We start from the raw sequence: 12,116 nt of genomic DNA, 5'->3' as shown, positions 1-12,116 counted from the left end.
CTCTAACTCCAAAATTAATAAACCAATCACTTTGATAAAGTCTACCATTTCATTGTCTTTATAAGCTCTATGAATCTAGTAAGAAAGAGGTTCTTCCTCAATACTATGTCATGGGGTGGGCTGAAATGACCCATGACAATGGGTTTTTACATGTTGTGAACCAGAGCAAATCAGTTTTATACTTGTCAAAATTTGTGCCTCACACAAGACTTTACAAACTGTCTAATGATCAGAAACTAGAGATCTTCAGAGACCTCCAGAGAGAACAAAATTATCTAAGACAAATGTAGGACAGATATCAAAAATCATTCTTGTATTCTATTTATCAAGCTCTTTTCTACAAAAGACTAGGTTCTCCCTTTTCCTACGTTTTTCTTGTCTGATAAGCTTCAGAACAGTTTTCAGAAAGGACTAGCTGGAAAACAATATTGAGCTTTCAAGCACACTATGTTTAGACAGACTATGAAGGTAACAAAAGGTACAATTAACAGAAGCGACTGCAAACTAATAATGGCAGAGCTATTTATTATTGAATCATCTTCCTCTAATTTTAGAAACCGAAGAACCTTCATTCCCCATTGTCCATATTTTAATTAATGCCTATTATTTTCCCTAAATAGTGCCCTCTTTTGACATGCTATTTATACACACAATTTCTGAAAATATATAGAATATGCATGGCAAGCAGAATCTCCACAAAATGTTTTGTAAGAAGTATTCGGGCCTCTTTTTGTCTCGGGAATGTCTTGAGGACAAATTTGTAGTTGTGCTCTCTTGGGGGAATTCTAGCTTTCAGTTCCTTTTTATGCAATTTTAATATATTTGATGTTGTATTTTGATTACTCTGCGTACATTTTCTGCTTCTACAATTAATTTGGCTTCTATAGGACAGACTTAACAATAAGGCACTGCGGTTGGGTGCTGGTTTTCTTCTTCTGGTCATTTTCAGGGTGACTTTACCCTTGTGCTTTTACACAAAGAGTGTTTTTAGAAAACTTTTTTTATATAGGACAACTCACACAAAATGTTTGTCCAGCCTGGAATGTAGCTTCAATGAATTTGGAAGCCAATTCGGCTTGATATATAGAAAGATTTAACTCTAGAAACGTTTGCTAAAGAAGGCTAAAGAATGCCTATTTGTGGATAATCAAATTATGGTAATTAAAAGAGAGGTTCTTCAAAGATTGAAGCTTCAGAGAACACACTAGATATTTGACGTCTCCCCTCCATTCGTTTGATATTTTGATTCCTTTATTTCTAGTTTTGTTTAAGTTAGGAAATACAGGTTTTAAAAGACATTTTAAGAATATTTTCTTGAGAAGGGCAGATTCTATGTTATAATAAAAAGAATAGCTTGTCCAGGTAAAGATGCTATCATTCCAAAAGTCTGCCTGCCAAGCCTCAGTCTTGACATGAACTATCTTATCTTGTAGATGGTCAAGCTAAGAATTTTTTTTTTTCAATTACTAAGAAAAAATGAGACACAAGAATGCTGGTGATAAGTTAAGAACAACGTTATTCAGCATAGCAACTTGAGTTCCTGACTTTACTCAGGATGTCACCAATTACCTTGATTCTAGTTGTATAAATAAGGTCCCTTCGGCTTCTAAGAAAACTCAAACGTACAGACTATATTTCATCTAATCTCTGCCATGTCACAGCAGGTGCATCAATATGACATCAAAGCAGAAAAAGGAAATACCGTGTTAAAATAAAATGCCATGAATGTGCTGTTGATCGTGTGCTGCCGTGGCCCTAATCAGAACCCAGAGTAAATGCTTGTACCTTATCTTTTAGCAAACACTTCTGCACCGTTTATTATTGTCTGAACAAAGCAGCCACTTAGTAAATTGACAGCTCCCTCGACAATTTAAATGTTCTTTGGACTCGATCACTTTGTACACTTTTCCCAAAGTTTTTTTTTTTTTAAATGTAGGAATCTAGGCATTTCATTCTTTTATTTGTTCAGAAAACTCTTTTAATGATCAAATGTTTTGTTAAACGTACCACGTATTAAGAAAATATTAAGCATGTAATTACAGGAAGGTTGCCGGTCTGATGTGTTTCAACTGGGACTTAATATGGGCTTGACTTCTACACTACATCACATTTAAAGAAGTCTGATCGCTTTGGCAAGACAAGTCCGTAATGGTTAGCATGTTTTTACATAGACAATTCTTGAAGTTTAACTGCTTCTTTGACTTTCATCAGTGCTGAATTAGTCCTTTAAAATCTTCCCCTCATTAACGTGAAAGGAAATTGAGGGGGTGAAAGAAAGTGAATAGAATGGGTTGTGAGATCATTTAAAAATCATTCAAAGCCAGGAGGAAATGTCCTTCTTGCTTCCAAACATTCAAAGTAGTTTTTGTTACATATTTCATGTGTACATACATTTTCCATCCTTATTAAAGCATAAGAAAAATCATTCTCATCCATTATACATATACTGTCATGCCCAATTAAGAGCACAAGAACCAAAAGAATTTAAATATCTAGAAATAAACCAGGAAGAAAATAGTTGTTGATTCTGCTATCATGAATAGACATGTTGAATGTTTCTCTCCTAAGTGGTGTAACCAGAGGTGGAGGAAAGTTCTATCTTGAAATGTTCGAGACTTTTCCATAAAATGAAATTTTTGTCCACGAGTCAAGTAGTTCACTTATTTTAAAATCCTTACCTCTAGAAAGACTCAAAGCTAAGCCATCTAAAACAAATCGTATTTGACAAAGAGAACATAATAAACCTCATTTGAAAATGAACCCTAAATTTGCCTCCATTTTAGCCTAAATATTTTGCAGTATTCTGGCGTCTGTTGGCTTCAAAGGACTACTTTTATATCACATTTATGAGCCATATTTGTGCTACCTTAGGTAGATCAGTGACGGTCTTCACGAGAATGGAAATCCAATTGGGTAAGGAAAATAAAGGGACATTCTATGGGATGAAATAATCTCAAATCCCCTGGCTTCTTGGATATAATAGCGAATGAGGCAATAGGAAATTTACCACCTAATGGGTGGTGACAATACAATAGATTTAATAGATTTAAGGCAGAAAATGAAAGGTGCAAATTTCTCTGGAGTTTCAGAAAAAAGAGGCAATATTATTGGAAAGTTATTTATGGGCCTTGTCCTTCTAAAGGCAAGCCCTAGTGACAATTTTCAAAATCAGTTTCATGATCTACTTTTCATTTCTATTTATGGCAGTAGGGAAATGGTTAAATTATAAAAATTTCTTGAATTCCACTTTGTTGCTTCGTTTTCAAACTCAGTTTCATGATCTACTTTTCATTTCTATTTATGGCAGTAGGGAAAGGGTTAAATTATAAAAATTTCTTGAATTCTACTTTGTTGCTTCGTTTTAAGCTATTGCCTCACCAAATTTAAGTGATAGTAACAAATGCTAAAATTGTAGAGATTGAATTTTATTGCTACTCCATAATCTTCATTGCCATATTTTTTTTAAAAAATCCTACAGTAAAGAAATCTGTGTAGCCTTCATTAACTCAGTGTTTCTCTAAGTTGTTTGTTTCTGGAACCCGTTTTTTTCCTTTTCAGATAAACTTATATTTAGATTTCCTGGAAATCAGGTTCCGAATGCACCTTAAAAAAATAGACCAGATGCTTGCTTTCTATTTTGCTGGAGTTGACTGTCAACATTTTATTATATCGGTTTAAAAAAATATATATTTTAGGGGATGAAAAAGCCCAGGAAAATGGTGAGAGAGCAGAGGTGAGGAACAGTCCAGGTGTCACTCGTATTTCTGCAGCTACAGAATGAACATATGACCTGGTTTATCAGAATAGGGTATTGAGCTTGGCAGAAGACAGGTTGCAGAATTGACTCACAAGCAGGGTCTCATAAGGAGGACAAACATGGATGCCAACAGCATGAGGCAAATGCAAAGATAACTAGACATTTAAAATTCAGACAGAGCATAGTTTGAGGAGAAACGATTTTTTAGTTCAAAAGCCTGAGGCTTGAGGCAAAATGTGGTAGCTCACACCTGTAATCCTAGCACTTTCAGAGGTTGAAATGAGAGGACCCTTTGAGGTCAGGAGTTTGAGGCCAATCTGGGCAAAATAGCAAGCCCTTGTCTCTTCAAAAAAAATGAGAAAATTAGCCAAGTGTGGTGGCTCATGCCTGTAATCCCAGCTACTTGGGAGGCTGAGGTGGGAGGATTGCTTGAGCCCAGGAGTTTGAGGCTACTGTGAGCTATGAAGGCATTATTGCACTCAAGCCTGGGCAAAAGAGCAAGACCCTATCTCTAAAACCAACCAAACAAACAACAACAAAAAAACCAACCAACCAAACAAACAAACAAACAAAAAACCCCAAGAAAACAAACAAACAAAAAACCTGAGACTTGAGGCCCAAAAGCCAAAATTCTGAAGAACATAATGACATCAGATTTAAACATATCTATCTCACACTCTGTGAGACTTTCTAATTGCCAGAGCCAACAAAGATAATAAAAGCAGGAATAGATTTTGAAGATATTGATCATTATTACTAGATTAATTGTGCTTTAATTTGATCTTTGGTCCCAAAGAACCATAATGATATAGACCACCCCCTCATTTGACAGAAGAGAAAATCAAATACCAGAGAGGCTAAATGGTGTGAGTAAGCTCACATGGTTACTTGGGGATAGTTTTGCAACCACAAAATATTCCATGATCAGCATGTAAATATTTAGTTTTTCCTCAATTCTCTCCCTTTAGCAAAGTCTTGGTTTCTGAAATCCAGGTCTTCTGGTCTTCTCTTTCTTAAATGACTTTTGCTTTGTGTGCATAAAATGTTGTTATATGTGTGATGAGTTTTTAAATTTAATCATATTTTATGAAAGTAATCTCTGAGAAAATTAAACCATCGTCTCCAAATTATCATGCCTTCATGTCATGCCATCAATTTATTTAAAATAAAATAGAGTTTTTGGGAATATATCACAAAAGAAAATAATGGTTGATATCAGTAATTATGTCGACTCATCAGAACACAGTCCCATAGCAAAATTTGCAATTATATGATCATTTACATTTCATGTTTCAATGTTACATAGTCTGTCATCTTATTTACTGTTTTCTACTAATCCCATCACCTTTTACCTCCATTTTTTTCTCCTTTACTACCTATTTTTGGATTGAGTTTCTCTGTAGAATTCCAGTTAATCTCCACTAAGATTAGCTTTTGAGCTGTACTAATTTTCTAGAGAAAATAAGAGAAATTTTCTCTTAGAAAATAAGTACACATCTTTAACTTATCACTGTCTACCATCAAATATCACATCAGGGATAATGTAAAATCTCCCATTTCTCTTCTATCCTCCTGTGTGTTCTTGTTTTGTCATAAATTTTACTTCTCCATATGCTATAAACCTCTCAATAAATTTTTACTGTTTTTACTTTAAGTAGTCACTTACCTTTTAAGACATTTTTAAAACCAAGAAATGAGTCTTCTAAATCTGTTCCATTTATTTCCATTTCTGGCCTCCTTTAACATTTCTGGAAGTATAGCTATTGGCAACAAATGCTCTCAGATTTTGGTTGTCTACAAATTACTGGTTACAGAATTCTAATGAACTGGTATTTTTTGTCCTTTCAGCACTTTGACGATCTTGTCCCATTGTCTTCTGGTTTGAATTGTTTCCAGTAGGAAGTTAGTGGTACTTCTTGTCTTTGTTTCCTGGTACATATTTATTTGTTTAATTCATAAGTAAAAAAATTGTTTGTATTTATGTGTGCAACATGATGTTTTGAAATAAGTGCACAGTGTGGAATAGCTAAATTAAACTAATTAACATATGCATTACCTCACATACTTACCATGCTTTGTTGATGAGAACATTTAATATTAATACAATTAATAATAATAATTAGTGATTTTCAAGAATACAGTATGTTGTTATGAAATATAGTCACCATGATGTAAGATAGATTGCTGGTATTTAATATGCCTTTTTCTCTGGCAGCTTTAAAATTTTTTCTCTTTATCACTGGTTTTCAAATATTTGATTACGATGTATAGTTTTCTTTGTGTTTATCCTATTTTTAAGTCGTGGAGCTTCTTGGTTCTGTGGGAGTATACTTCTCATAAAATGTGAACAAATCTTGGCCATTATTTCTTTAAATGATTATTTTTCTTCCTGCTCTCCCTTTTCCTTCTGGACTCCAACTACACGCATATTAGAGTGCCTGGCATTGTCTCACAAGTCACTGAGTCTACATTTATTAGCTTCAGGATTTTTCTTTGTGCTTAAATTTGGGTAGTTTCTATTCTACTGCTATGTTGTCAGGATTATAGATATTTTTCTTCCTGCAGTGTCCAATCTGCTATTAAGCCCATCCAGTGAATTTCTTTTTTTTTATTATTTATTGCAGTTTCAGCTCTAGAAGTTTCATTTGGTTGTCTTTTTATAAGGTCCATTTATCCTTTTATTATGTTCATATTTTCCTTTAAATCATTTAACATATTCATAATAGCTTTTTCTTTTGGTCAGGGGTCACATTTTCCTGGTCCTTCCACTAGACTATGCATGTGTAATAATTTGTGGTTGAATGCTGGGAATTTTAAATATTTTTAAATGTCTGGATTTACATTTCTTTAAAAAGTGTTGATAATTTTTAACTTTTATTCTGGCCATGAATTAAGCCTTGACTCTCATTTTAAAACTTCAATAGGGAAGGTCTAGATAGAATGACCTTTAATTTGGGGCTTCTTTAGCGCCCACCTACTACTATGCGGTGACCCTTTTTGGATATCTACTGAATGCCCCGTTGTTTAATGACATCATGTCATTGGAACTTGAATGTCTCCAGACTGTGAGAGGTCTGGGAATTGTTCCACTTCCAATAACTACCTGGTAAGTTATTCTTTCACTGGTTTCTTTATGTTTTTATTTATTTACTAATTTTTATTTTTTGCTGGCCTCATGAATTTTCATCCTACACATAAACAGTTTAGTATTGTCCCAAAGACTCAAGGTGACCTTTTGCAGATTTCTGGAGTTCTTTCTCTGAGTAAGTCCCTTCTGTCCCCTATTCTTCTGTCCACCACACACCCCAGCTGCTTCAGGCTCATCAGACTCTGAGCTCGAACTTCTCACCTCAGGGAGACTGTTGTGCTTTGCAGTATAAGGGTATACTGTAGTCTGGGGAGTGCCTTGGACAGAAACCTACTACAATCATGGGGCTTGCTTCTTTGTTTCCCTTCTCTTAGGGATCACAGCCTTGTGCTGCATTTTATCTGATGTCATTTCTTACGACTTTTCAGATTCCGGTTGTTTATGACAAGAGTACAAATCTGGTTTCACCACCCCATCATGCTCAGAAGCAGAAGAAAGTCATATCTATTTAATATGAAAATTTCTAAACTCATTCAAGCTATAAATAATCCTAACTATGGTTTTCATTCTTATGCTTGAATCCCAAGAAGATTAATTATATCAAGTCAGTGTAGCTCCTTCCCATCTGGTCTTCTGTGTCTACTGGGTATCTCTGAATCTTGACAGGATCAAAAATGCCATATGGAAGGGTATCTACATGGGTCCAGGTCACTATTAGGTCCATTAATGTTTTATGTGGGTTAAATTTGATGCACAACATTCCTACATCTCAAAGTCATGGATAATGAGTTATTTTGCAATTGCATGACCTTAAACATCAACTAATCCCTCCCAAAAGAATTTAAGCAAACATTATAATACTAATGATAACAATATCAGGAAACTCAGAAACTATATATTAATAATATTCATAATGATGTCATGCTAAATTAGCTTACATTTAATAGTACTGAAAGTTTTAATCACTCAGATATTTGAGAGAACTAAAAATCCATCACAACCCATTTTAATGATTCCATATATTCAGTATTTTGAAAGTTGACGAGAAATACATTTGAGACTATTTCAAAACATAGACCTTGTATTTTGAAAACTGTAAGCTATCCGTCAAGACCTGAACATTTTATATAGATCCTAAAAGTTCAATTTGACAGAAACCATAGTATCTATTCCTTGTCAAGTAGGATCTTTTATTAAATATAAAGAAATTTCTACAAAATATATATGCATGTACACATACATACATATCTACATGTATTTTTTATATATATACATATTTGTGTACATCTAACTTTGTATCTACATCTGTGATCAGAAGATCAAAATAAGGACATTTGGTATCCTATTACAAGATTTATCTATAGCAGAAATCAGCAAATATTTTATGTAAAGAACTCTATAGTGACTATTTTAGACTTCATGAGCCACAGAGTCTCTGTCAGAAGGGCTCAACTCTGCCACCGTAGTGTGAAAGGAGCCATAGAAAATTATTAAATGAATGAGTGTGGCTGCATTCCAATTAAACTTTATTTACACAAAAGATTGAGAGCCAGATTTGGTCTCTGAGTCACAATTTGCCAATCTGTGATCTACAGCCTCAGATAACCAAAAAGTCTTAAAGCTCCTTTAAGATAAATGCATTATCTAGGGTCAGCTTTGAGCCATTAGGATACCCAAACTTGTGCACCCATCTCGTGTCCACCTACCGTCTTACGTTACCTTTCAAATCCATTTTTGTGCTTCTTTGCCATCTTTGTTCGCCCCCCCATCCCTGGCTCTGGGTACTTGTATTTTGTTTCCACAGAAATTCTCCAGAAAAATAATTTTTCCTGGACCTCTCATCTCCAGGTTTTCTTGCTTTAAACCATTTGAGGCAGAAAAATCCAAACATGTATTTTATTTTTCTCTATATTCCAAGCCTTAGATGAGTCTACATAGGGCAAGGAAGGGGTGGATGGGCATGTGAACTCTTAAGACCATCATTAGAATTTCATAGATCATTACACAGATAAATAATGTTATCCATTCAGCCTCTTTTTTCCCCCGCATCACCCTGAAATAACAAACTATAGTAGAAAAACTAAAATGATTTATGAACTGGGCATCTGTGACTATAAAATATGTGGACTATGTAGACTATATAGAACTTTGGCTATGACTAAGGTGTTTAAGAAAAAATGTCCATTCCACACATGGTTTATAATTTTGAAATACATTTTGCTAAGAAACTATATGCTATACTCCACTAGTTTTGTTAAAATATTCTTTCAAAAGCTTTCAGAAAAATATGCCAACTTTAATTCATGCAGGATGAACTTCAAAAAAACAATGTCATTGTTGTGAGATTTTTATTAAGGAAACATATCTCAAGTGCCCACAATGGTACATGCATATGGTAGACATTCAAATGTTAATTCCCTTACTCTCACATATCAAACATAGGAAAAAATACCAACTGAACCATTCGATTTATGAAAGGAAGTGTATTTTCAGGTGGTGTTTCAGTAAGAAATATGTGTTTTATTATTCCTCAAACCTACTTCTACTGCTCCAGAATAAATAACAACTGAAATTATAAAGGAACCAAGACTGCCAATAGCCACATGTTCCCCTAGAAGGCATTTAATGTAAATATACACATTAACTCTACGGAACAGATTTGAGATGATGGATAATACTACAAGACAAGGACATAATAAACTAGGATTTTAGCAGAGCATACAGAGTCACATTGTTATGTAATCTGGAAAAACAGGGCTGCTTAATTATCTGTTGAATTTTTAGTAAGTACTAAAGACATGCTAAAGAAATATGATTAGGAAAAGGACAAGAAGTTCTCTAGTAAAGGTTTATAAAAATAAACCAGTATAAAGAAGAACCTTATAAATGTTTGCTCATGACTTTTTTTCAAAGAGCAAAATAAAATATTTAATAATCTCTTTCATATGGCATAATTTCACTAGTTTTTGCCTTAGGCAAAAGGGAGATATTTGCCAATAAAATTGCTTTGAGCATTTTCAAAAAGGAAACCTAAGCTAAAAAGGTATATTCCTTTTAGAAAGAATCTAAACTAGATCTTAACCACATTTGCAATAATGTTTTTGAATTGCAAAAAGTGAAAATAAATAGGAAAGAAAATCCAGAAAAAAATTAGGACAAAAAAAACCATGAAAAAAATTAGAATTGGGAATTAGCAATAAAGGATTGTTTAAGTATATAAATTTGTATTACATTTCATTTTCATATTATTTTGAGAAAGCAGTAGACAACAAAATGATCACTGGATTACTTTATCCAAATTACTAGAGATTGTATTTTATCCAAAGAATATTAATGAGGCTTGTTTAGCCTAAAATGCTAGCAATTGCCTTATGCAAGAGTAAGGCAAAGGCTTGAATTGAAACTCACATTCTGGGATTGTCTAGAATTTCTTCATCATTGCTAAATTCAGTATTTCCCTCAAGCTATTGGCTAGTCTAGAAAACAAGTTGTAGTTCCTCACTTTGACTTTTCTGTTTTGAGTTACGTAATGACATAAAATACTATCCAGAAAAGCCTTTGTTAATGTGAGCTCTAATTGGCAATGGGAGATAAACCTTTGTTCATGGGAAGAAAGCAAATATTTATTATATAAATTAGCAATGTGAACAAGAATGAAGGGAACAAAAGAGAAAGAGAGAAATGATAAGGATGAATAGAACAGTTTAAAACACCAGTGGATTGCATTTTGCCATTAACCCTTACCTGTAATATAAAATGATGCTAAGTTCTCTTTTGAGATTCTGAATGCCAACTATCTCTATTCCGAACTTGAACATTCTCCTAGGTTAATGTTTTCCAAATCGCAGTGACTCATGCACCAAATTCATAACTCTTGACGTATATCTTAGTTCAATTAATGTTGCTATCACAGAATACCTGAGGCTTGGTAATTTATAAAGAAAAGAGATTTACCTGGCCTCTGATTCTGGTGGTTGGAAGGTTCATGAATGGGTTTCTGCGTCTGGTAGGGGCCTCGGACTGCTCCACTCATGGTGGAAAGTGGAAGGGAGTTTGTGTGTGAAAAGAGATCACATGGCGAGAGAGGAAGCCAGGCTCTTCTCAACAATCTGCCGTCTTTGGAACTAATCCTTTCCTGCAAGAGTGAAAACACACATCACTCCCAGGAGGGCATTAATCTATTCTTGAGGGATCAGCCCACATGACCCAAGTACCTCCCACTGGGCCTACCTCCAAACACTGACACATTGGGGGTCAAATTTCTTTTAAATATTTTTTTTACATTTTTTATTATTTTTTCTTTTTTTCAGTTATACTTAAGTTTGTGAGATCTGAAGCATTGGGGGGGTCAAATTTCAATATGAGTTTTGACAGGTACAAAAAGAAACCATGGCGCCATATTTGTGTGCAAAGTCTATCATTATTTACTAAATATTTTTAATCAACGCACTCTTAGTGATTACACATATTTTAAAAGAAAAATTCACGTCAACATGAAATCAAAAGTTTGGTACTGCAATTATATTTTGAAGATAGATTAAAATAAAAACAGTATTACTAAAGCAAAAAATGTTTACCACTACCATCACATAAAATCATCATTCTGCTTATCTGACTTAAAGAAACAGTACCCTGTACTACAGCTGTATGCGGTACGTTAATGAGAAAAGCTGATACACATGAAAGTGTTTTTTATAGAACCATTTTACTAAAATGATATCAATAGATATATTTGGGGGGGGTTTCTTTTAATTACATAAACCTCTATAGCCTGGGGGAAATCTAACTGTAAAGAATAATTGAGTCTCTATCTCTATACCAAAGATTATCATATCTACTGGCATTATATCAGGCTCTTGACTTAAATACAATTTATTCACATGATAACCCAACGAATTTGGTATTTCCGTTACCCACCTCTCACTTCTACCTCTATTTACAGATGAGGAAACTTGGATTCAGGGAATTTAAACAATTTGCTTGGGCGTATACAACTGGAATTTGCCCACCAAGTGTATCCTATTATAAAGTCTGCCTCTAAAACTAAAATAAACGACGAGGGTGTTGTGGAATATGAGTAGGTGGTCTTGCCAACCAGCAAAAGGAGAAGGGAGAAAGGGAGGAAATGAGAGGTGGCTGCTTACTCCAAGTAAAAACATTTCTATCTCTATTTCCATTGTAAATTTCTCTAAGACTAAAAATGCGAGATTCATATATTTTCTTTTAGATGCTTCTAAAACAGAATGAGTCTAAGAGTCACATATTCAAATG

This window comes from Microcebus murinus, chromosome 28 (genome assembly GCF_040939455.1).
Source record: "Microcebus murinus isolate Inina chromosome 28, M.murinus_Inina_mat1.0, whole genome shotgun sequence".
In the NCBI taxonomy this organism is placed as follows: Eukaryota; Metazoa; Chordata; class Mammalia; order Primates; family Cheirogaleidae; genus Microcebus; species Microcebus murinus.
The sequence above is the reverse complement of the archived record's forward strand: the minus strand, read 5'-3'. Positions refer to the sequence as shown.